The following is a 26,251-nucleotide window of genomic DNA, read 5'->3' on the forward strand; positions in this document are numbered from 1 at the left end:
AGTGTGGCTTTGTGTGTTCCGTTGCTCCCACTGGGCTCGGTGATGGCTGCTCATGTGCCTTCTTAAGGCGGTCGTCCCTAGGTGAGTATTGGGCTTACCGCGACTAACGCGTTGACTGCAAAGATTGCAGATGGCAACGCTATTGTCAGCAGCGGACACGTTAAAAAAAGCCCACACTGCGGAGCCATGTGCCGGTGTCCTGGGAGCGCCAGATGTGACCGTACATGGTCGATGACTCGCTCCTGATACATTTGCAGTCTGCTTTGTCCCTCCTGTGCAATGTAAGTTATTCCTGCTTCTCCTCCCTATCTGCTGGTCCATATCTCCCTCTGAACTCCCCTCCTCTTCCTCTCTTGTGGGCACCCACGTGACATCACTAGACACGTCATCATCAACGTCACCTTCCCCACCGCTATAAGTAGAGATCTCGGAGTAGGCAGCAACACCGGGGACCAACCTCCTCCTTGGGCTGATCTGGGTACTGTCGTCAGACTGCTGAGTAGCGCTTGTTGCTACCTCCTCTTCCTGATCCAATACCAAGAGTGGCTGCGCATCAGAAATGTCCTCTTGATATGGATCGGAAAATAATTCCAGTGACTCAAGCGGAAGGTATGTGGTGGTGGTGGTGGTGGTCGTGTTGTTGGTGGTAGTGTCTTTGGGGGTGCACATAGCAGAGAGTGAAGAAGAGGGTGCAGATCGAGAGGATGAGGAGGGTGCAGAAGAGTAAGGCTGAGCGAGCCACTCAACCAAGTCTGGTGCATCCTTTAAAGTAATTGAACGCACCTTCTGCAACTTCCCACTTTGGCTCAAGCCTGTTGCTCCTGCCCTACCCCTACCACCCCTGCGGAAGGGCCTGCCTCTTCCTCTGCCTGTCATTTTTTAAATGACCCTGTGACAAAACTCTTAGTCCCTATACCGATGAAGGACTGCTGCAGTATAGGGCAGCGGTCAGCAGTGGTGCACGTCAACCCTATCTATTGTGGACCGATAGCGGTCCTTACAGAACAGCAGACTGTACCGCACTCAAGCCTATGTACCGTAGCACCCTATACCAAGTTACCAGTCCTTATAAGAACTTTTGTGGAACAAGCAGGTTGTGTGTTAGTGATTAGCAGACTGTACGTCAGTCCCTATACCGCTGAAGGACTGCTGCAGTATAGGGCAGCGGTCAGCAGTGGTGCACGTCAACCCTATCTATTGTGGACCGATAGCGGTCCTTACAGAACAGCAGACTGTACCGCACTCAAGCCTATGTACCGTAGCACCCTATACCAAGTTACCAGTCCTTATAAGAACTTTTGTGGAACAAGCAGGTTGTGTGTTAGTGATTAGCAGACTGTACGTCAGTCCCTATACCGCTGAAGGACTGCTGCAGTATAGGGCAGCGGTCAGCAGTGGTGCACGTCAACCCTATCTATTGTGGACCGATAGCGGTCCTTACAGAACAGCAGACTGTACCGCACTCAAGCCTATGTACCGTAGCACCCTATACCAAGTTACCAGTCCTTATAAGAACTTTTGTGGAACAAGCAGGTTGTGTGTTAGTGATTAGCAGACTGTACGTCAGTCCCTATACCGCTGAAGGACTGCTGCAGTATAGGGCAGCGGTCAGCAGTGGTGCACGTCAACCCTATCTATTGTGGACCGATAGCGGTCCTTACAGAACAGCAGACTGTACCGCACTCAAGCCTATGTACCGTAGCACCCTATACCAAGTTACCAGTCCTTATAAGAACTTTTGTGGAACAAGCAGGTTGTGTGTTAGTGATTAGCAGACTGTACGTCAGTCCCTATACCGCTGAAGGACTGCTGCAGTATAGGGCAGCGGTCAGCAGTGGTGCACGTCAACCCTATCTATTGTGGACCGATAGCGGTCCTTACAGAACAGCAGACTGTACCGCACTCAAGCCTATGTACCGTAGCACCCTATACCAAGTTACCAGTCCTTATAAGAACTTTTGTGGAACAAGTGAGTTGTGAATGTTTAGCAGACTGCAGCAGAAGGGCAGCAGTCAAGTATAATATCCTTTCTATATTTGGAAGAAAGAATATTATACATGTACAAGCCTATTACTGTACCACTGATACCAGTCCTGAAAAGAACCTTTGTGGAACTAATAATAACAGCAAGTCTTTAAAATTACCCTCACTGCCTGACAACACTGCTTCCTTCCTGTCCCTATACAAATTGGCAAAAAAAGAGAACGATTAGTGGTTACTGGAACAGCTCTTTTGTGGACCTTGATAGTAACAGCTAATGATGATGATGATGATGATGAAAGACTAATCTGGCTGTCCCTGTAGCATACACCGTCCTTTCCCTTTCTCTAAACTAACAAAAGACACTCAGGCTGCTGCAAGAATCAGCAGCACAGCAAACCTATCAACACCTAACACCTATACCAGTCCTGAAAAGAACTTTTGTGTACCAAATAGCTAGTGGTTTATCTCTCCCTACTCCACACAGGAACCTGTCCCTATCGTAACAGAAGAAAGAATGTAAAATGGCCACCGGATCGGGTGTATTTATAGGTTAGGGGGAATGTCCAAGTGTCCATGTGCTGTCATGTCTCAATTGGCTGTCCTGTATCACATGATAAACGTGTCACCAAAGGTTAAAGTTCTTGTATACATTAAACACGTAAGTCCGCCGCGGCGAACGACGGAAAAAGGCGTTCGAACGTGCGGACCGCGAATGTCGGAAATTCGCCGCGAAACGACCGCCGGGCGAAACGTTCGTCCATCACTACTGCTAACCCTACTAAAGTAACAAAATGCTTTAGATCAAGCGAATTACACGTAAAGGGAGCGCTCAATAGAACTATAATGGCAAAAATGTAAATAATTGTAACATATACCGTTTAGTGAAATAAAATATCCATTGACAAACATTTGATTTCAAATAAAAAAAAAAATCGAAAATTAATGACAATAATAAAATGTGTAAAACGTTTCAAACGGACACAAAAACAGGTAAATGTGAAAGTCCTGTTGAATGTGACTTGTTGCTGTGCAGTATGGTGAATCTTCTCAGAATTACTTTAGAAGTTAGCCTTCACCAAATTGGTCACCCAAAGGGCTCAAGTATAATTACTGCTTACCAAATGGAGTTTGACCACTTTATTGAAAAAGTAGGTCTAAAACGCTTGTGTGCAGATGCAGAACCCTGTCTGCTGACAATGGTGGATGCTGGACAAACAAGGTAGCTTCCTCCCACCGGGAATCATAGGTGGGATATATGCAGAAAAATGATAGAGGAATCGGACATAGTGTAATCCCGTTTAATTAAAAAGGTTAAGAAAACGAAAAAGCCAAATGGCTTGCTTACATGTATGGTGCCTTAGCCCGGCACAGAGGCTGCATGCGTGTCTGGTGGGCAAATGACACCTTGCAGCTTTCACCCATAGCTGGCGTGTGTTCCACCTCGCTCAGCACACAGACCAAAGGGATTGGAAGTGGACGTGACCGAGGCTCACCTTGACGTACGTTTCGTAGAATTTTACGTCATCAGGAAGCGTTCATTGGTCACTAAAGTTTGTGGGAGTTTTAAAGCGTGAGTGGGCGTCTCACTTAGAGAGAAATTGATTTGGTTAACACTTTGTCAGCCACGGTGCCGGTTCACATCAAGTAGCAAGGAAATAACAATTTCTCACTATAAAAATAAATAGGTTTAAAACATAAAAATACATATTAAATGGTTGCCGTTCTATATGATAATTACTTTAGATAATAGATGATCCTTCGTATTAATTTAATAAAGATGAATATTATATATATATATATATATATATATACATATATACAGTGCCTTGCGAAAGTATTCGGCCCCCTTGAACTTTTCAACCTTTTGCCACATTTCAGGCTTCAAACATAAAGATATAAAATTTTAATTTTTTGTGAAGAATCACCAACAAGTGGGACAAAATTGGGAAGTGAAACGAAATCTATTGGATAATTTAAACTTTTTTAGCAAATAAAAAACTGAAAAGTGGTGCGTGCAAAATTATTCGGGCCCTTTACTTTCAGTGCAGCAAACTCACTCCAGAAGTTTAGCGAGGATCTCTGAATGATCCAATGTTGTCCTAAATGACTGATGGTGATAAATAGAATCCACCTGTTTGTAATCAAGTCTCTGTATAAATGCACCTGCACTGTGATAGTCTCAGGGTTCTGTTGAAAGCGCAGAGAGCATCATGAAGACCAAGGAACACACCAGGCAGGTCCGTAATACTGTTGTGGAGAAGTTTAAAGCCGGATTTGGATACAAAAAGATTTCCCAAGCTTTAAACATCCCAAGGAGCACTGTGCAAGCGTTCATTTTGAAATGGAAGGAGTATCAGACCACTGCAAATCTACCAAGACCTGGCCGTCCCTCTAAACTTTCAGCTCAGACAAGGAGAAGACTGATCAGAGATGCAGCCAAGAGGCCCATGATCACTCGGCCGCGACTTTCTCAAAGGGTCATGTGATACGTGACGCAACGTGTCAGGGAGGAGTCTAAGGTGTCGAGCGTCACTTCCGGTTGCGGCCGAGACCGGAAGCATCGGTATTTACATCTGTTGTTCGTTTTGTCAATGTAAGTGTGGATATTTTATTTAATAAACAAGGTTTTTATGATACTACACATTGGCGGCCCCCTCCCTTGCTCTTTTATATATCCGGAGTGCTGTTAGTGGAAGATCAGAGTCTGGGTCCCGGAGGCACACTGACAAGAGGTGGATGATTCCCCTACCCACTACTCTTTAGGCGGCATCTGGTCCTTTTAGGACCTTTTTTTGAGGTGAGAGGCTGGGGGAAACGAGGGGTGCATGTTGAGCACTGAAGCCAAAAGAAGGAACTAGATTGCACATTATCCATTCACACTGCATAGTCTAACATTAGTTGTTTTGGACGGATTGCACAGTACTGGAGTGGACTTTGTTTCACACAATTCACTGGATCTATACTATATTTTACAAACTGTTTTGTCTTGATTTTTTCCAATTTATTAATTTTATATGCATCATTTTTCTGTGGTTTGCACCATTTGAATGGACTTATATTTTTTTGGATGCTATTCTTAGTAATTTGGTTGCACTTTATTACGGTTTCATATTCTCTTGCACCTTATTACGGATATTGTATGCACCTTTAATATTGGCATTATTTGCACATTTATTTGCACTATATTGCGGTTTTTGCACTGTTATTGCGTTATTTGCACATTTGTTTGCACTGTATTGTGTATTTTATGACTATTAAATAGACACAGGTAGTTTCACTATAGATAGCGCCACATAAAATCCCCCCTTTATATTTTGTGTTTGAGTGTAGAGAGCACTTTATTATGTGAGCAGCTTTCTAAGAAAAATACTTTTTATTTGGTCCCGTCTGGCTAGGTTGTGCGCAACAGTATTTACTTACTTTTACCTATACAGCCATTGGGTTTCGTTCTGGGATACTGCTCTAGTCATATGGGTACCTCTCCAATGTTTGGTTATTTTATCAATCCCATAAAATGTTAGAAGATGAGGTCCCTATTATGACATGATTGAAAGGACACGCTATGATTTAAAAAAAAAAATGATGTTGGTAATATGTTCATTGATTTCAACCCTAAGTTTATGCGTGGTCCTGCCAACATATTGTAAGGGACATTCCAAAATATATGTGACATATTCAGAGTTGGACGTAATTAGGGGCTTGATGGTTAATTCTTCTCCTGTCACTTTGGAATAAAATTTGCTAATTTTTTTACCCGATCTTTTGATAGTGTTACATGTCTTACATCTCGTACATTAGTAGAAACATGAACCATCAAGGAAAGTTCCTAATTTTTTGGGGGGGTCAGGAACATTTGGGGCTATCATGTTCCACAAACCTGGAACTCTTCTGTAAATTCATTTGGGTTTTTGGGTAAAGTATCTTTAACATCTTTGTCCTTTAAAAGGATAGGCCAATGTTTTTTAAAAATTTGTTCTACTTGTTTACATTGCCAGAGAAAGCCTGATATAAAAGCTAAATCTCCTCTAGGGGATAGCTTTTTCTTTTTTTGTAATCAAAAGTAATTCTCTATCTATTGCTAACACTTGATTTTTAGCCTTGTGTAAAGTTGCGTAACCATTTCTGTCAGTCTATTTAAAAAAAAAAAATTTCCCGTTTTTGTCTTGATATCTTGTTAGTGTTAGGTCCAGATAATTTATTGACGATATGCTCCATTCTGCTGTGAATTTTAAACCATAGTTATTAATATTAATTTGTTGAAGAAATTATTTTAGACCTCCCTGTGAGCCCTCCCTCCCTCCCTGTGAGACCTCCCTGTGAGCCCTCCCTCCCAGAGTAGAATAACGTCATCTATATACCTTTTATAAAAGGTTAAAGCTTGATTCCTATTATTTTTTGATTTAAATCAAATGTTTGTCAATGGATATTTTTACTTCACTAGTGGTATCACAGTATGTTTCAACTATTTAAACTATTTAACTATTTTGGCATTATAGTTCTATTGAGTGCTCCCTTTACTTATAATTCCCTGGACAGGTTTGTTGGTGGCAGGGGTCCTCTGGTGGTCACGATACAAAAATGAAAATATGACAAAACACGGCATGCCGCGGTGACAACTTTCCACCATATCAGTCTCTGGTCACATCTCACATGTTCCGGTAATGTGCACAGAAATTGCACATTTCCACTGTATAGCCCAACCCCCAGCTTCCTAAAAAAACAGTTATCCTGTGCGATCCAGATGCCTGTGTCCTAACAACCAAAGACACCGTGGGGGGGGGGGGGGGAGGTTTACAAAAAAAAAACTGGAGCACTCAGAATCTGGTGCAGCTGTGCATGAAAGCCAATCAACTTCTAATGTCAGCTTGTTTAATTAAAGCAGAGTTCAACCCAGAAATGGAACGTCTGCTGATCCGGTTCCTCCCCCCCCCCCCGGTGTCACATTTGGCACCTTTCAGGTGGAGGGGGGGACCAGACACCTGTCTGATACAAGTATTTTCTCCCATTTCCGACGAAAGCAAACTACGCCATGTCTGGCCCCTCCTCTGCCCCCCCCCCCCCCCGCTGTCTTCTAGGAGATGCACAGGTCCCAGAAGACAGCAGGGACCAATCAGAACGCGCAGCACGACTCGCAAGGCTTCACTTCTTGATTCCCTTACTGAAGATGCCGGCACTTGCACCCGCAGCCGAGGGACAGGTCGGCTTCGGGTGTGGAAATTGCGGGCGCACTGGACAGGTACGTGTCCTTATTTTAAAAGTCAGCAGCTGAAGTATTTGTAGCTGCCGACTTTTTTTTTCCGCCGGAACTCCGCTTTAAGCTTTGACAATAAAACCTTGAAGCGGATTGGTCTCTATGCAGAGCTTCACCAGATTTTGCATACTCCACTTTTAGTAAATCTCCCCCTGTATGCTTCGACTACCAGCATTGTAGCAGATGTGGCCAGGCTGCCAGCATCCTAGCAACCAAAGACACTGTATGGACTGACTGACAGCCTCTTAGCAACCAATGACGCTGTGCAGGCTGGGCCACCAGCTTCCTGGCAGCCAATGACACTAACACCTAGCTGCCTGCTGCATCCTATCAAGCAACTACGGAGGGTGGTGCAAAAATGGCTGCCTTGGGTGGCATCTTAACCCCAGATGGGAATAAGTGTTCACAGTCTTTTCTTTACAGGGAGCAGGTTTATTTTAATTTGAAAATTAAACCTGGTCCATCTCTGTTTCCTTCAGTTATGACTTTCTTATTTTAATTTTATTTATTTTCATTTGAAAATTAAAACCTAGTCCATCCCTATCTGTTTGCTTCTGTTATGTCTTTCTTATTTTAAATTGTATTTATTTTAATTTGAAAATGAAAACCTGGTCCATATCTATCTGTTTCCTTCTATTATGACTATCCTGAAATACTTAAATAAAAATGTATTTTAAAAATAAAACCTGTACAGAAATAATTATGTAAACTACCTCTTTCTAAAAATTCAAGCTTCCCCTAGGATATTTAAAGGGAAACACCCATATTTACCTGTCTTCTTAGCAGTGGGCACTATAAAGCAAGCTTGGACCGCAGGGGTCCTCTATATAAGAAAGCAAATGTAATATTAAAAGAATTATATTTCTAGTCAGGTACAGAAACTGTGTAAATATCTGTGAGTGTGATTAATAGCCTATATGAAAGTCAGCCTGTATTTTACATTGTAGATTTATTAGCTCTATATGGTGCATTTTATCATCATAGTCTGGACACACAATAAACGTAACCCTCCAAGGCATTTATTACTCTGGCGGCTGATTACATTTAAAAATGATTCATAACAAGTTTTATAACAAGTATAAATTTGTAACTTCCTCAAATTATTTACAGTAAAGTCTAATTTATTCTTAGTCAATCCTGTTAAGTGATCTGCATTAGAACATTACCGCTAGTCCTACAGCTGATGAGTAGACAGGAGTCTGAACATTTTCTATCCCAAAAAAAAAATCTATAATATAATATAATATATCACTGACCCCTGAAGGAGCTGCTGGTTTTATTGGGCTTACCGTTACCTTCTTGACTACTTCTCCGCCTAGGGGTCTAGGGGTTCCCGTGGTAGATGGCCCAAAGAAATGTGGAAACTGACGCTGAATCTTCTTTTGGGTTATTTATTTGAAACAGAAACAGAGTCTCTCAGTTTAAGGTAGAGGATTAGGAGTAAGTTCAGGTACTTTAGATTGAAAAGATGGAAAGTCGCTTATAGAAAAATCCAGATAATAGCAACCGTTTCACAACTGGATTTTACAACCCATGGATAGACCTCCTCTCACTAGGCCTAGCAGCCGGTAGGGTGTTAAGTAAAGTCTCTGCCACAGACTTGAGCGTAGAATGTTTGACAAAGTCTCTGCCAGAGACTTGAGCGTGGAATGTTTTAAAAAGTCTCTGCCACAGACTTGAGTGTTACCGCGGAACAATTTAATGAGCTAGCATACGGTACCAGTATCTCTCAGCCGATCCAGCGATACCGTATGAGTGTAGATCCATTTAGTGTCCTTCAACTAAGCCCCCAGTCTCCTTCAGAGAAGCTGGGGTTTCTCCAGTTGCTGGGCCTTTTCCTTCAGATGAGACGGCACCGGACCACCTTTGGATCAATAGGCCCCGAAATCCATGGGTCTGGAGGACCACCTGAACCGAACAGGCAGAAAATAATCTCCGGAACCGGAACCCCGAAGCACGTCATGCCAGTACCTTAAATACCACCTCCCAGAATGCACAGCAGGAGAACACTCCCACTGGGCTGGTTCCGAAATAGTGGCATTCAATACACCCAGCTAGACTGCGTTCTTACTCTTGCCGGTGGTGACAGCGACACCTGTGGTCAAGTAGAACCCAACGCAACCCAGCTGGACTGGCACTGAAACCAGAAATTTAGAAAATTAGCCCCAAAACCCAACTGTGGTTTCAGGAAAATTAACTTTGAAAAAACATATAGCGCCTGGTCGTCAGGAGCCAGTGCTACACACACATATATATATATATATATATATATATATATATATATATATATATATATATATATATATATAATTCCCAGTGTTTATTGTTTTGTTGGAGAGGTCAGGACTTTGTTCTGGAACTGATATAGGATAGCTGCTGCCTCTAGCTGCTTGCCGACCAGCCGCCATCAGTATACTGTGGCAGGTCGGCTCATTTACACGAATCACCGTAGCCGTTTGTCGGCCCCTTTAACAGCTATAACCAGGGCTGGGCTTACCATTGGGCTTGACTGGGTTCAAGCCCATGGGCCCCGCCCAATAGGGGGCCCCGCGGGCCCCGCCTGTTTACGTTTTAAATACTGTATCTTCTTTATGTTTTAAACACTAGGCTTCCGCACTATAGCCGAAAGACGGCTGCAGCGTGGACTCCAATTGCCGGGAGGACATCCCTGGACGTTCTCTCGTTTACTTCCTCCAATGCGCGTCCTTTGGACATAGCCAATCACAGATCGTGCTAAATGGCCAATTACAGCGGCCATTTAGCACTCGATCACAGTGGCCAATGGGAGATGATCTCATATGTAAACATATGAGATCATCTCTAATCGCCAGCTCTCCCTCCTCACACAGAGACAGAGTGTGAGGAGGGAGAGCGAACGGCTGCAGCGTCAAGGTAAAAAAAAGAAGGGGAAATAAAGTGCTCACAGTGCCACCTGTCCCCAGTGCCACGTATAAGTGCCATCTGTCATCAGTGTCATGTGTCATCAGTGCCACCTATTAGTGTCATGTGTCAGTGTCACGTATTAGTGCCACATATTAGTGTCATCTGTCATCATTGTCACGTGTCATAAGTGCCACCTATTAGTGTCATGTGTCAGTGTCACGTATTAGTGCCACATATTAGTTTTATCTGTCATCAGTGTCACGTATTAGTGCCATCTGTCATCAGCGCCACGTATTAGTGCCACGTGTCATCAGTGCCACATATTAGTGCCATGTGTCATCAGTGCCACGTGTCATCAGTGCCACGAATCAGTGTCATCTGTCATCAGTGCCCCATCATTGTCACTTGTCATTGTCCTGGTGCTCCAGGGCCTTCAAAAGTGTAATAGGTAGTCAAGAAGTTAGATGTGTAATTTATGCTCCCAGAACACGTGATGGCGCTCCCTGCATGTTGGGCCTCTCTAAGTGGCTAGGCAGTGAAAAAGTCCCACACATGTGGTATCGTAATACTCAGGAGGAATAGCAGATTGTATTTTGGGGTGTCATTTGTGGTATACACATGCCATGTGAGAGAAATAAGAGTTAATTACAATGAAAATAAATGAGATTGCGTTAAAATTTTTAATAGACTTCAGGAATTAACATAAATTATGTAATTTTGTTTAGTTGTTTGTTCAGAATCGTGATCTCTATTTTTATTCTAAGTTTATCCTGAGTTGTGTAGCTCTAATACATAGCTTATGTATGTATCATTTTGTTCTATGTAAAGTAATCTATAGAAGGTAGGGCCCGAAAGTGACTCAAGCCCAGGGGCCCCCACCACCCTAAGTCCTGCCTTGGCTATAACAGTCGCGCGCCACTGCGTGTCGGGGGAGCTGATGCTTGTGGCCGGCAGGCCGCGATGTCCACCAGCCACCCGTGATCGCTTCACAGAGAGCCAGAATGGGGATTTGTAAACAAAGAGATCCCCATTCTGACCGGGGAGTACAGAGTGATCATCTGTTCCTAGTGATTAGGAACAGTGATCTCTCTATACTCCTAGTCACTCCCAGTCAGTCTCCTCCCCCACAGTTAAAAACACTTCCCAGGGAACACATTTAACCCCTTGATCACCATTTTTATATCACTAATCGTTGAATAAATGTGACTGGTCCCAAAAAAGTGTCAAATGTGTCTGATCTGTCCCTTGTAATGTCACAGTCCAGCTAAAAATCGCTGATCACCACCATTACTAGTAAACAATAATAATAATAAAAACACCATAAATCTATTCCTTATTTTGTAGACACTATAACTTTTGCGCAAACCAATCAATATATCTTTGTTGCAATTTTTTTTTACCAAAAATATGTAGAAGAATACATATTGGTCTAAGCTGATGAAGACTTTTTTTTGGGGGGGGGGGGGGGATATTTATTATAGCAAAAAGTTACAAATATTATTTTTTTTTTTTCAAAATTGTCACTATTTTTCTGTTTATAGCGCAAAAAATAAAAACCGCAGAGGTGATCAAATAACACCAAAAATAAGCTCTATTTGTGGGGGAAAAATGGACGTAAATTTTGTTTGGGTACAACATCACACGACATATGTCTGTTGCCCAATGACAACCTCTGGATATTACACTGAGCAAATGCACTCAACTTCTTTGGCTGACCATGGCGAGGCCTGTTCTGAGTGGAACCTGTCATGTTAAACCTCTATATGATCTTGGCCACCATGTTGCAGCTCTGTTTCAGGGTCTTGGCAATCTTCTTATAGCCTAGGCTATCTTCATGTAGAGCAGCAATCCTTTTTTTTCAGATCTTCAGAGAGTTCTTTGCCATGAGGGGCCATGTTGAACTTCCAGTGACCAGTATGAGCGAGTGAGGGCGATTACACCATATTTAACACACCTGCTCCCCATTCACACCTAAGACTTTGTAACACTAATGAGTCACATGACACCAGGGAGGGAAAATATCTAATTGGGCCCAATTTGGACATTTTCACTTAGGGGTGTACTCACTTTTGTTGCCATCGGTTTAGATTAATGGCTGTGTTGAGTTGTTTTGAGGGGACAGCAAATTGACACTGTTATACAAGCTGTACACTCACTACTTTACATTGTAGCAAAGTGTCATTTCTTCAGTGTTGTCACATGAAAAGATAGAATAAAATATTTACAAAAATGTAAGGGGTGGACTCACTTTTGTGAAATACTGTATTTGATGGATAACTGATAATTGGAATGTGTGTATGTATTCACCGCCTTTGTTATGAAGCTCATAAAAAGCTCTGCTGCAACCAATTACTTTAGGAAGTCACATAATTAGTGAAATGATGTCCACCTGTGTGCAATCTAAGTGTCACATGATCTGTCATTACATAGACACACCTTTTTGGAAGGCCCCAGAGGCTGCAACACCTAAGCAAGAGGCACCACTAACCAAACACTGCCATGAAAACCAAGGAACTCTCCAAACAAGTAAGGGACAATGTTGTTGAGAAGAACAATTCAGGGTTAAGTTATAACAAAATATCCAAATCTTTGATGATCCCTAGGAGCACCATCAAATCTATCATAACCAAATGGAAAGAACATTGCACAACAGCAAACCTGCCAAGAGATGGCTTCACACCAAAACTCACGGACCGGGCAAGGAGGGCATTAATCAGAGAGGCAGCACAGAGACCTAAGGTAGCCCTGGAAGAGCTGCAAAGTTCCACAGCAGAGACTGGAGTATCTGTACATAGGATGACAAGCCGTACGCTCCATGGAGTTGGGCTTTATGGCAGAGTGGCCAGAAGAAAGCCATTACTTTCAGCAAAAAACAAAATGGCACGTTTTGAGTTTGCGAAAAAGGCATGTGGGAGATGCAGGGCAGCCATCAGGAATTTTGGGGCCCCTTACACAGCTTTAGGCCTGGGCCCCCCGGGGCCTGACCACTGGATGTCCCAACGAATCTGCCCACATTGTGGAGACTGGATGGATGGATGGATGGATGGATGATGCTGGGCATGGATGTGGATACTGGACGGATGGATGTATGATCCTGGGAGTGGATGTGGATACTGGATGGATGGATGGATGATGCTGGGTGTCGATGTGGATACTGGAGGGATGGATGGATGGATGATGCTGGGCGTGGATGTGGATACTGGAGGGATGGATGGATGGATGATGCTGGGTGTGGATGAGGATACTGGAGGGATGGATGATGCTGGGTGTGGATGTAGATACTGGAGGGATGGATGGATGGTTGAGGCTGGGTGTGGATGTGGATACTGGAGGGATGGATGGATGATGCTGGGTGTGGATGTGGATACTGGATGGATGGATGGATGGATGATGCTGGGTGTGGATGTGGATAGTGGAGGGATGGATGATGCTGGCCGTGGATGTGGATACTGGAGGGATGGATGGATGGATGATGCTGGCCGTGGATGTGGATACATTGTAGAGACTGGAGGAATGGTTGATGCTGGGTGGGAGATGAAGATGATGGACTTGCATCGTGGAAAATGGATGAGGATGACTCTGGGTGGGGATGAGAGTTACAAAGTGAAGAGACTCTCCACAATGTAACTTTCATCTCCACCCAGAGTCATCCTCATCCATTTACACTATGCAACGCAATCATGCCAGCTTATCAGGCTCGGGTATCCCATCTAAGGTGAAGGAGATTAAAAATAAAGTTCAAATATACAGCACAGGGAGCACAGCAGCACACCAACTTTTTGTCAATGGTTTTTGGTTTTTTGAAAAAACCCTTGAAGAAGGTGGTCTCATACTCTAGAGCCCTCCATATCATGATCTATAGATTTATCTGTATGAATTGTGCAATATATTGTTTTTAATGTGTCTATTGGTATACTATTCTAATAAAATGTATTACTTTTGTACTACCGTTGTACTTGCTGCACATATTCAGACCCCCACCTGTATAGTCCCTTGGAAATTGTCATTTTTTTTCTTGATTTTTACCACAATGATCATGTCTGGATCACTGACTCCCTGGATCCCTAAATCCCGAGCTACCTCTAATAAATCACTGAACTAGTGAGTAGGCCATATGGGGGTTGTACACATTTATTATAATACAGTGTTGGGGTTGTGTCTCAGAGTTGCATTAACTGAGTAGCTCTGATTGCACAGCACAACACCCGGGTCGTTGTTTCCCCTGTCGAAAAAGTCTGATTTTTTAATTTTTTTTATGGTTATAGAAACTAAATAGCAGCTACAAAGACACAACATTGAGCATTTATAATGACCGCTGGCTGCCTGTAAAATCAAGATATATCAGGTTGATGCACAATCTCCTACCAAACTGTTATCTACAGCTACGGCAATCAGATTTCCCTTAAGGCCTGTTACCAGCGGGAATAGTTAATGCATGACAATAATCTTTCTTAAAGGAAACCTGTCATTATTATAAAGTGGGTATACTGGTAATGGAAATTAAATGCACTCACCTAGCTTTGTTGAAAATATACGGATATATCATCTAGAGCAGTGGTCATCAACTCCTGTCCTCAGGGCCCACTAGCAGGCCAGGTTTGCAAGATAACTGAAATACATGACAGGTGATATCATTTGCTGCTCAGTGATTGCAGTATTCTAGTCTGCATCTCCCCAAGGTAATACATAAAACCTGGCCTATTAGTGGGCCCTGAGGACAGGGTTGATGACCACTGATCTAGAGCATTCCATGAACCACAAATCCTACAGAAAAAAGGGTAATGCAATTACAGCAATACATTGGATTACGAGCATAATTTGTTCAGATGATTCGATCCACAACCACTGCTGGTGTATGCAGTACTGTATGTGACCAGAGGTACGGGGGGCGCTGGTGTATGCAGTACTGTATGTGACCAGAGATGCGGGGGTGCTGGTTTATTCAGTATTGTATGTAGCCAGAGGTGCGGGGGGGCTGGTGTATGCAGTACTGTATGTGGCCAGAGGTGCTGGTGTATTCAGTACTGTATGTGGCCAGAGGTACAGGGGTGCTGGTGTATGCGATACTGTATGTGACCAGAGGTGCAGGGGTGCTGGTGTATGTGGTATTATGTGACCAGAGGTGCAGGGGTGCTGGTGTATGTGGTATTATGTGACCAGAGGTGCAGGGGTGCTGGTGTATACAGTATTGTATGTAGCCAGAGGTGTGGGGGTGCTGGTGTATGCAGTACTGTATGTAACCAGAGGTGCGGGGGTGCTGGTGAATGCAGTACTGTATGTAGCCAGAGGTGTGGGGGTGCTGGTGAATGCAGTACTGTATGTGGCCAGAGGTGCGGGGTGCTGGTGTATGGATTACTGTATGTGGCCAGAGGTGTGGGGGTGTTGGTGTATGCGGTACTGTATGTGGCCAGAGGTGCAGGGGCAATGGTGTATGCAGTACTGTTTGTGGGCAGAGATACGGGGGTGCTGGTGTATACAGTATTGTATGTGGCCAGAGGTGCAGGGGTGCTGGTGTATACAGTACTGTATGTAGCCAGAGGTGTGGGGGCACTGGTGTATGCAGTACTGTATGTAGCCAGAGGTGTGGGGGCGCTGGTGTATGCAGTACTGTATGCAGCCAGAGGTGGGGGGGTGCTGGTGTATGCAGTACTGTATGTGGCCAGAGGTGCAGGGGTGCTGGTGTATGCAGTACTGTATGTAGCCAGAGGTGCGGGGGTGCTGGTGAATGCAGTACTGTATGTAGCCAGAGGAGCGGGGGTGCTGGTGTATGCAGTACTGTATGTGGCCAGAGGTGCGGGGGTGCTGGTGTATGGATTACTGTATGTGGCCAGAGGTGCAGGGGTTCTGGTGTATGCGGTACTATATGTGGCCAGAGGTGCACTGGTGTATGCAGTACTGTTCGTGGGCAGAGATACGGGGGTGCTGGTGTATACAGTATTGTATGTGGCCAGAGGTGCGGGGGTGCTGGTGTATGTAGTACTGTATGTAGCCAGAGGTGTGGGGGCACTGGTGTATGCAGTACTGTATGTAGCCAGAGGTGTGGGGGCGCTGGTGTATGCAGTACTGTTCGTGGGCAGAGATACGGGGGTGCTGGTGTATGCAGTACTGTTTGTGGCCAGAGGTGTGGGGGCGCTGGTGTATGCAGTACTGTATGTAGCCAGAGATGTGGGGGCGCTGGTGTGTGCAGTACTGTATGTAGCCAGGGGTACGGGGAGCTGGTGGCTCCCAGCACTTCCTGGAGAACTCGAAGACAGTCGGGAACTGTTGACACTTTCGGGTGCTTTGACTCACGTTACGCCTGCCTCACCCAGCTTGGAGTGTCTCTGAGCGTCTCCACGAAGCACCAGGTGCCACCAGCGCCCCCAAATCCCTGGTCACATGCAGTACTGCATACACCAGCGGCTTTTCTACATGGATTGTATTGCTCATATATCAAGTCACATTTTTTTCTTAAATGTTGCTCGTCTTTCAAAACACTTGTATACTGTGTTACTCGTAATCCAAGGTATTACTGCACCAACTTAATATAGCAAGGTTGAGCCCCTTTTGTCACCTACACCTTTCAGTTGTTTTAGCAATGTGACGGGTGGCCTCATAAAGAGACTTCCTAGGGACTGAAAATGTATTTATTTATTACAGGTACTTATACACACACTGGCCACTTTATTAGGTACACCTTGCTTGTACCAGGTTGGACCCTCTTTTGCCTTCAGAACTGCCTTCATTCTTCATGGAATAGATTCATCAAGGTGTTGGAAACATTCCTCAGAGATTTTGGTCCACCATAGGGACATGATAGCATCACGCAGTTGCTGCAGATTTGTCAGCTGCACATCCATGATGCGAATCTCCCGTTCCACCACATCCCAAAGGTGCTCTATTGGATGAGATGAGGTGACTGTGGAGGCCATTGGAGGACAGAGATCTCATTGTCATGTTCAAGAAACCAGTGGTGAGATGATTTGATCTTTGTGACATGGTGCATTATCCTGCTGGAAGGAGCCATCAGAAGATGGGTACACTGTAGTCATAAAGGGATGGACATGGTCAGCAACAATACTCAGGTAGGTTGTGGTGTTTAAACGATGCTCAATTGGTATTAAGGGCACCGACTTGTGCCAAGAAGATCCCCCACACCATTACACCACCAGCCTGAACCATTGATACAAGGCAGGATGGATCCATGCTTTTATGTTGTTTATGCCGAATTCTGACCCGACCATCTGAGTGCCACAGCTGAAATGGAGACTCATCAGGCCAGGCAACGTTTATCCAATCTTCTATTGTCCAATTTTGGTGATCTGCGCAAATTGTAGTCTCAGTTTCCCGTTCTTAACTGACAGGAGTGGCACCCAACGTGGTATTCTGCTACTCTAACCCATCTGCTTCAAGATTCTATGTGTTCTGCATTCAGAGATGGTATTCTGTATACCTTGGCTGTAACAAGTGGTTATTTGAGTTACTGTTGCCTTTCTATCATCTAGAGCCAGTCTGCCCATTCTCCTGACAGCAACAAGGCATTTTCCTCCACACAGCTGCCGCTCACTGGATATTTTCTCTTTTTCGGACCATTCTCTGTAATACTAAATCCAGTCCGTCTGGCACCAACAACCATACCACATTCAAAGTCACTTAAATCCCCTTTCTTCCCCATTCTGATGCTCGGTTTGAACTTCAGCAAGTTGTCTTCACCACGTCTAGATGCCTAAATGCATCGAGTTGCTGCCATGTGATTGGCTGATTAGCAATTTGTGTTTACAGGCAATTGAAGGTCTAACTAATAAAGTGGGCAGTGAGTGTATGGCGCTGACAATTTTTGCAAGTCTTTACATATATTTGTACATTCAAATCTGTCCCCGGCCTCAAGGAGCTTACAATCTATGGTCTCTAAAGCCGCGTACACACGTAGCCGTCTGCTCGACGTACTTAGTCTGGCGGACTTCCCACCAGACTGTCCGTCGGACTTTCCGAACGGGCTACTTGCCCACACACGGCACTTTTTCAGCGGACTAATACAGCGTACTAAGTCCGCCGTACTATCCGCCCTGCTTTTGAAATGAACGGACTCGCCCACACACGCGGAGGAAAGTCCGCCTGGTATGGACTTAAAGGGGAACCCCAACTCTGAAAAAAAATCGGCGTTGGGGTTCCCCCCAAGTCCACATCAGACCCTTGTCCGAGCACGCTACCCGGCCGGCCAGGAAAGGGGTAACGAGCGAGCGCCCCCCCCCCCCCTCCTGAGCCGCGTGCCCTCAACATGGGGGGTGCCTTGGGGAAGGGGGGGCCTCGCGGCCCCCCCACCCCAAAGCACCTTGTCCACATGTTGATGAGGACAAGGGCCTCTTCCCGACAACCCTGGCCATTGGTTGTCGGGGTCTGCGGGCGGGGGCTTGTCGGAATCCGGGAGCCCCCTTTAATAAGGGGGGCCCCGGATACAGGCCCTCCACCCTATGTGAATGAGTATGGGGTACAATGTACCCCTACCCATTCACCTGTGAAATAAAGTACAAAAAACACAACACACAAGATAAAATAGTTTATTGCACAGCTCCGGGGGTCTTCCGTCTTCGGGGGTCTTCTCGCCGGACTCCTCCGCTATCTTCTTGTAGCTCTTTTGCTAGCGGAGGAGCCCGGCATTCTTCTTCCTCGCCGCCGGCCTCTTCTTCCGACTTCGGGGGTCTTGTCCCCCTCTTCGGTTCTTCTGCCGGGCCACCGCGCCTTCTTCTAGCTCTTTTACAGGCGGTGGCCCGGTCTTCTGTCGCCGCCGCCGCCTTCCGTTCTTCTCCTTCTTCTTGTTCAGATGTTGCCTCGCCGAGTCCTCCACTCACAATGACGGGGACCGGGCACGCGGCGACTTATATAGGGACAAGGGGCGGGGTCTTCGGTTGATGTCACATGGGTGATTCGGCGTTGGGGTTCCCCTTTAAGTCCATACCAGGTGGCGGGGCCAGCGACGTCTCCTTCGTGGGCCCCGCCTACCTGGAGACCCGCTCAAAATGAGCGGACTTTTCTCCGGGCGGGAAAAGTCCATTCATTTCAAAAGTACGGCGGACTGGCACACACACGGCCGGATTGTCCGCCGAAATGCGAGTCCGGCGGGAAGATTGGAGTGTAAAACTACTTTCTAAGTCCGCCGTACTTTCGGGTCAAAAAAGTATGCCGGAGGCTACACACGCGGGGATTGTCCGGCGGACTTGAGTTTGCCGGACTTTTCCACCCGCTTGTTTGATCGTGTATACGCGGCATTACTCACATTCCTACATACTAGAGCTAATTAACCTCCCAGCATGTCTTTGTCTTTGAAGTGAGGGAGGAACCCAAAGTGCCCAGAGGAAACTCACGCAAACTCCATGCAGGTAGAGCCGTGGTTTGGATTCAGTCTGACAACCCCAGTGCTGCTGGGGTGCCTTCACTATAACTACCTGATCGGTCTTAGTGTTATAATAATAAAATCGTCAGCCATGGTGGTCATTTTCTTGTATTAAGAAGCAGCACTTTTCTCCCCGGGAACCCAATGCTCTTTAACTGCTGTTGGGAAAGATGATGAAGCAGCCACCTTGGGCATGCTCAATAGAATATGCTAGGGTCAAATATAACCACTTCACCCCCTTCCTGGCCAGAGCACTTTTTGCGATTTTGTACCCAAACAAAACTGACGTCCTTTTTTCCACACAAATAATGCTTTCTTTTGGTGGTATTTGATCGCCTCTGCGTTTTTTATTTTTGTACTATATACAAAAAAGAGCGACAATTTTGAAAAAAAAAGCAATATTTTTTTACTTTTTGCTATAATAAATATCCCCAAAAATATATTAACCTCAGTTTAGGCCGATATGTATCCTACATATTTTTGGTTAAAAAAAATAAAATAAAAAAAATCACAATAAACCCATATTTATTGGTTTGCGCAAAATGTATGGCATCTACAAAATAGGGGATAGTTTTATGGCATCTTTATTATTCTTTTTTTTTTTTATTAGTAATGGTGGCGAGCTGCGATTTTTATCAGGACTGCGACATTATGGCGGACAGATCAGACACTTTTGACACTATTTTGGGACCATTGTCATTTATACATCAATCAGTGCTATAAAAATGCACTGATCACTGCGTAAATGCCACCGGCAGTGAAGGGGTTAAACACTAGGGGGCATTGAAGGGGTTAAGTGTGTCCTAGGGAGAGATTCTAACTGTGGGGGGAATTGGCTACCTAGGACATGACAGCGATCGCTGCTCCTGATGACAGAGAGCTGTGATCTCTGTCCTGTCACAAGGCAGAACAGGGAAATGCCTTGTTTACAAAAGCATCTCCCTGTTCTGACACTCCGTGACACGATCACGGGCACCCGGCGGACATCGAATCCGTGGGACCCACAGTCACGGAGCACCGCTTCTTAACCACTTCAGCCCCAGGAGATTTTACCCCTTCCTGACCAGAGCACTTTTTGCGATTTGGCACCGTGTCGCTTTAACTGACAATTACGCGGTCGTGCGATGTTGCACCCAAACAAAATTGACGTCTTTTTTTCCCAACAAATAGAGCTTTCTTTTGGTGGTATTTGAGTGCCTCTGCGGTTTTTATTTTTTGTGCTATAACCAAAAAAGAGCGTCAACTTTGAAAAAAAACTCAATATTTTTTACTTTTTGCTATAATAAATACCCCCAAAAAATATATATATATATATAAAAAAAATTCTCTCAGTTTAGGCCAATACGTATTCTTCTACATATTTTTGGTAAAAAAAAACAAAAAAAAAACGCAATAAGCATATATTGATTGGTTTGTGCAAAATGTATAGCGTCTACAAAATAGCTGATAGTTTTATGGATTTTTTTTTATTATTCATTTTCATTTTTTTTGCTAGTAATGGCGACGATCTGCGTTTTTTTTTTATCAGGACTGCAACATTATGGCGGACACGTCAGACGATTTTGACACATTTTTGGGACCACTGTCATTTTTACAGCGATCAGTGCTATAAAATTGCATTGATTACTGTGAAAATGTCACTGGCAGTGAAGGGGTTAACCACTAGGAGGCAGTGATGGGGTTAAGTGTGTCCTAGTGTGTGTTCTAACTGAAGGGGGGATGGGACTGTGCAGGGTGATGGCAGAGCTTCTGTTCAGTTTTTGCAAATCATAGCAGTCATTATGTGAGTTCCCAATACCTGATTAATTTTATATTTGTTTTATTCTATTTTATTGATAATGTGACAGGAGGAGGAAGAACACAAAAGTGGGCGAAAATACCTAAAACTTCTAGGTTAAGCCTCGTACACATGATCGGATTGTTGGCCAACAAAACCGCGGAATTTTGTCCTAAGTGCGTTGGCTCAAACTTGTCTTGCTTACACACGGCCACACAATTGTTGGCCATCAATTACGAACGTAGTGACGTACTACGTTGTTTTTCAGCTCTTTAGCACCACCCTTTGGGCTCCTTCTACTAATTTAGTGGAAAGTTTGGTGAGTGTTGATTGGCGCTTTTCTTTTCACGTTTTTCATTTAGCGATTTTCATTTTGCGCTTTTCAGTTTGTTTCGGAATGCCCGTTTGTCAACCAGACATGTTGTGGAATCGGAGGAGATAACGTTTTATTTATTATTGGCCTTGGAGTTATTGCTTTGACATTATTTTTTGGTTGAATAATGATTTGATTTGCTATATTTTCTATATTTTTTGGATGCATAGAATGCACTTTTTGGTTTGTTTTCTTTTCTTAATGCACAATAAAAAATATTGTGGAGAATAAAACTTGGCGATGTGTTTTACTTCAAATGACAGTTTGGGAGTAGGCAGTTACATTTAAAAAAATACAATGTAAAATTGACAAGGGACTTCAACATAGTTGTATCTTTGATCTTATAAATTACAGGATAATGATGTTGTGGTAACTTGCCCAAATATTAAAAAAAAAAAAAAAAACATAATAATATTATTCTTGATATCACTAGAAAAAAAAAGCCTTTGAAAATTTGTTTGCAATAACTCCATCAGTATCACCAGCAAAGCAGCTTCATTATCATCCCATTAAAGAAGAAGAGAAATGTGCGCTGCATTTGGAGATTTCATAATTTGCCACATCACCAATGTTATTTTCTCCATTGCGAACGCTAGTTTACAAGACCGACCGCGTCCGGCTCGTCCTTGCTTCTGAGCATGCGTGTTTGTACTTTGGACTTTTGTCTGACAGAATTGTGTACACACGCTCGGAAAATCCAACAACAGACATTTGTCCGTAGAAAATTTTAAAACCTGCTAGCCAACATTTGTCCGTGGAAAATCTGACAACAATTATCCGATGGAGCGTACACACGGTCGGATTTACCGCCAACAGCCTGTCATCTAACATTTCCTGTCGGAAAGTCCGATTGTGTGTACAGGGCTTTAGGCTCAGCCCACCAGGCTCTACACATGTGCAATTTGTTTCGTTCCGAATTAGTTTTTTTAACAAATTTCGAAAAATTTGTTAATTCGGAAATATCAAAATTAACAAACAACTGTTTAACAAATTTTTCCACATATTCGTAAATTTGAAAATTTGAAATAACAACTAATAATAACTTAACTATTGCTAACTACCTAAATTATAGGTATTGGAATTTCCAATACCTTTTAAATTTGGCTGTTAGTGAACGTAGCAAATACGTATTTATCCTAAGTTACGAATTATGCGAAATAACGAATGCCGTATCTAAACGAATGGAACCGAACAAATTTAATAATAATAAATTTTTTTTATTATTTATTATTAATTTGTTCTGTTGCATTTGTTTAGCTGCAGCATTTGTTATTTCAGATAATTCATTGCTTTGGATAAATTTGTATTCGTCACGTTCACTAACAGCCAAATTTGAAACGAAATTTCAATACCTATAATTTAATAGTTATTATTAGTTAGTTATTCTTTGGAATTTTCGAATTTTCTTTCTTATTTTAGAATTTAGGAATTGCGATAAACTAATGAACCAAAGAACGGATAAAAAAAAAATACTAATAATAAATGAGAATAATAATAATAAAAACTTTTATTATTAATTTGTTCCTTTCCATTTGTTTAGATGCGGTATTCGTTATTTCATTACTTCGGACACATTCTTATTCATTCCGTTCAGCCAAATGTGAAAGCAAATTTCAATACCTATAATTAAATAGTTATTATTAGTTAGTTAGTTAGTTATTCTTTGGAATTTTCGGATTTTCTTTCTTATTTTAGAATTTATGAATTTCCGAATTGCGATCATAACGAATGACCCAAAGAATGTAAAAAAAAAAACTGAGATGAAAATTAAAACGAACAAATTTTTCGGCAGTGCACATGTCTACCAGGCTCCACCTATACTTAAAAGACCACTTTTGGATGCACTGGTCTTTAAATAGCATTGCATAATTATTTTTTTGTACCGCATTGAGATGGGATATCTGTCAGCCCCAACCAGTTGTAATCATCATCAAGTAAAGCTTGACTTTAGAACAGGGTGAACATGCCTTTCCCTTTTGAAGTAGGAAGGATTGGTATTGGCAGGCCCAGATTTTCTACAAATTAGAGACGCTTTATGTCCACTTTGTACAATTCTATGAAAAAATAAAAACCACACAATAATATAACCCAACAAATTGCCATTTTAAAATATTGCCACTAGATGGAGCTAAAGGTTCAGAGTTGGACTGAGTGTGTGACCTTGCTGTTCTGCTATTGTGCAACTACAGCCCTATATATGTGATGGCTGAACCACATTATGAATTCCAGACCCGAATAAAACAAGGAAAAGCAGCAGAGAATGCAAAAAGCTCCCTTGCTTACGATTGCTGGCACGTATATTGATGCAGAACTGCAGTATAACGTATTGCTACAGTGATACTTAAAGCAACCCAGTCCACCTTATTTTTTCCAAAGTACCCTTCAAGAAAAAAAAGAAAAAAACAAAACAAAGATGAACAAGTTGGTCGGCGCTGACTCCGCTGCTGAAAATTTTTCTGCATTCCTCACTTCCGGGTGTGTCCAATGCTGGATCTCCCACGGTTGGATATGTGTTGCTGGGTGTAAAGACTCTGCCGGTAGCTCTTCCAACAAAGCGAAAGTGCAAGCCAGCGCCTGCCGGAGAGGTCACAGCGATCTTTTATCGCAGGGCTCTTTTTTAAAGGGTCGCTTTAACCCCTTCCCTCCTGCATCCCTTTAAAAAGTTCTTAATCCTCGAGGGGCATTAAGGCTCAATGGTGACGTGGAGATTTCGCTATACGCCATACGCAAAGCATGTCTCCCGCACTACTAAGCGCCCTTTCAGTCTTTTGGTTTAATGCATCTCAATAAACCTGTGTCTCCCGCATTTCCTCTAGTAAACAGACATAGTCACCGTCTTAGCTCCATCGCTCAACTTCCATGCCTTCAGGAGCACAGGCACCTTTATTCATTAGCAACAAAAGGAAATGACAAACAGGAAGTCATGGCCCCAACAGCCAATCGCTTCCTCCAATGAAAAATTACATCACAGGAAATGACTGCACCGGAAATGACTACATAGGAAATGACAACACAGGAAATGACAACACTAAAGGGGAGGGCATCCACCATCTTGGACATCATGGAGCCCACTCAATACTGCTCAGAGTAACCAGTATCTAGTGAGATCATTCTGCTTGTTCTTACAAGCTTAAGAAGATCTGCGGGGACATTGCTACTGGTGTTGTCAATATAAGGTATGAGTACATTAACAAGGCAGATATCAATGTCCTCTAATTAAAGCAGATATGTATCCAAAGGGAAAGCATAGCCACAACAGAGATATAATATGTTTCTCTCATTATGTGGACTTTGCTTCTCTAATGTGCATAGACATTTGAATGCCAGTAGCCCAGTGCATTGCGCTTGATACTTATTAGACATGTGCGGTTTGAATTTCTATGCTTCTGAATTGTATACGAAATACAACATTTCGCTGACGAATTTCGGATCCAAATTCCGTTACAATGGAAACGTGACTGGTTTTCTTCTGCTGCGAGTGAGGGTTGGAAAAATTACCTTTTTTAAAATGGGAGTGGGAGACTGGTACTCGTAGTGGATGGGAGATTCAGAATCAGACAAAGTAAGAATGTTCATTAATATCGTTTTATTATTGTCATAATAATTACGATTATTCATTATGATGGAGTTAAAAACCCAGGAAGTCAGCACAGCACAGGGATAGTGGGAGCCCCTCATAATGAGCACAGCACAGGGATGGTGGGAGCCCCTCATAATGATCACAGCACAGGGATGGTGGGAGCCCCTCATAATGAGCACAGCGCAGGGATGGTGGGAGCCCCTCATAATGAGCACAGCACAGGGATGGTGGAGACCCTCATGATGATCACAGCACAGGGATGGTGGAGCCCCTCATAATGATCACAGCACAGGGATGGTGGGAGCCCCTCATAATGATCACAGCACAGGGATGGTGGGAGCCCCTCATAATGAGCATAATGAGTCGATGACTGCCATATTGAAAAAGGTATTTTTTTTCTTTTTAAATTCATCATAACGAACGTTCGTAATTGTTACAAAAAGTTACGAAAATTCGTATTTCGTACGAATCCAAATTTAATTTCGGACACGAACTACGAAATAGGAATTAGTGGCTATTACGAAATGGAACAAATCAAATTTATTGACGGTATATGTCTAATACCTATAAACCGGCAAACGCCCACACACACAGAGAACATGTCTCCTAGCCCATGAGAAGGTTTTCATATTGACGGTTTTACCGCTGGTCCCGATTCAACCCAAGTGCTCCTTGGCTAAACCAGACACAGGCAGACAGATGACAATCTATAAAACACACATAATAAAATGTCCACAACAATGATCATTTGACTAGCTATCAAAGTGATCACGTGATCGGGAGCAGGCCTTCTGGCTACCCATCGTTAGTGGGAGATGAGAGCAGTCTTTGACAGCTCCTTCTCTGTGCTGGGAGCAGGGCCGGTGCTACCACTAGGCGGATTAGGTAACCGCCTAGGGCGCACTGCTGCCTAGGGCGCCTGGCCGCTGGCTATTTTATTCCCGCACTGTCCTCCATAGAGTCATATCAAGCAGCCCTGTGTCTTCGCCCTTATGTGTTCCCAATCCAGACAGTAATCCCCCCTCTGCTCTACT

Source organism: Lithobates pipiens, unplaced genomic scaffold, assembly GCF_037356315.1.
Source record: "Lithobates pipiens isolate NorthernLeopardFrog02 unplaced genomic scaffold, aLitPip1_a1.2 Scaffold_27, whole genome shotgun sequence".
NCBI classification, from domain to species: Eukaryota; Metazoa; Chordata; class Amphibia; order Anura; family Ranidae; genus Lithobates; species Lithobates pipiens.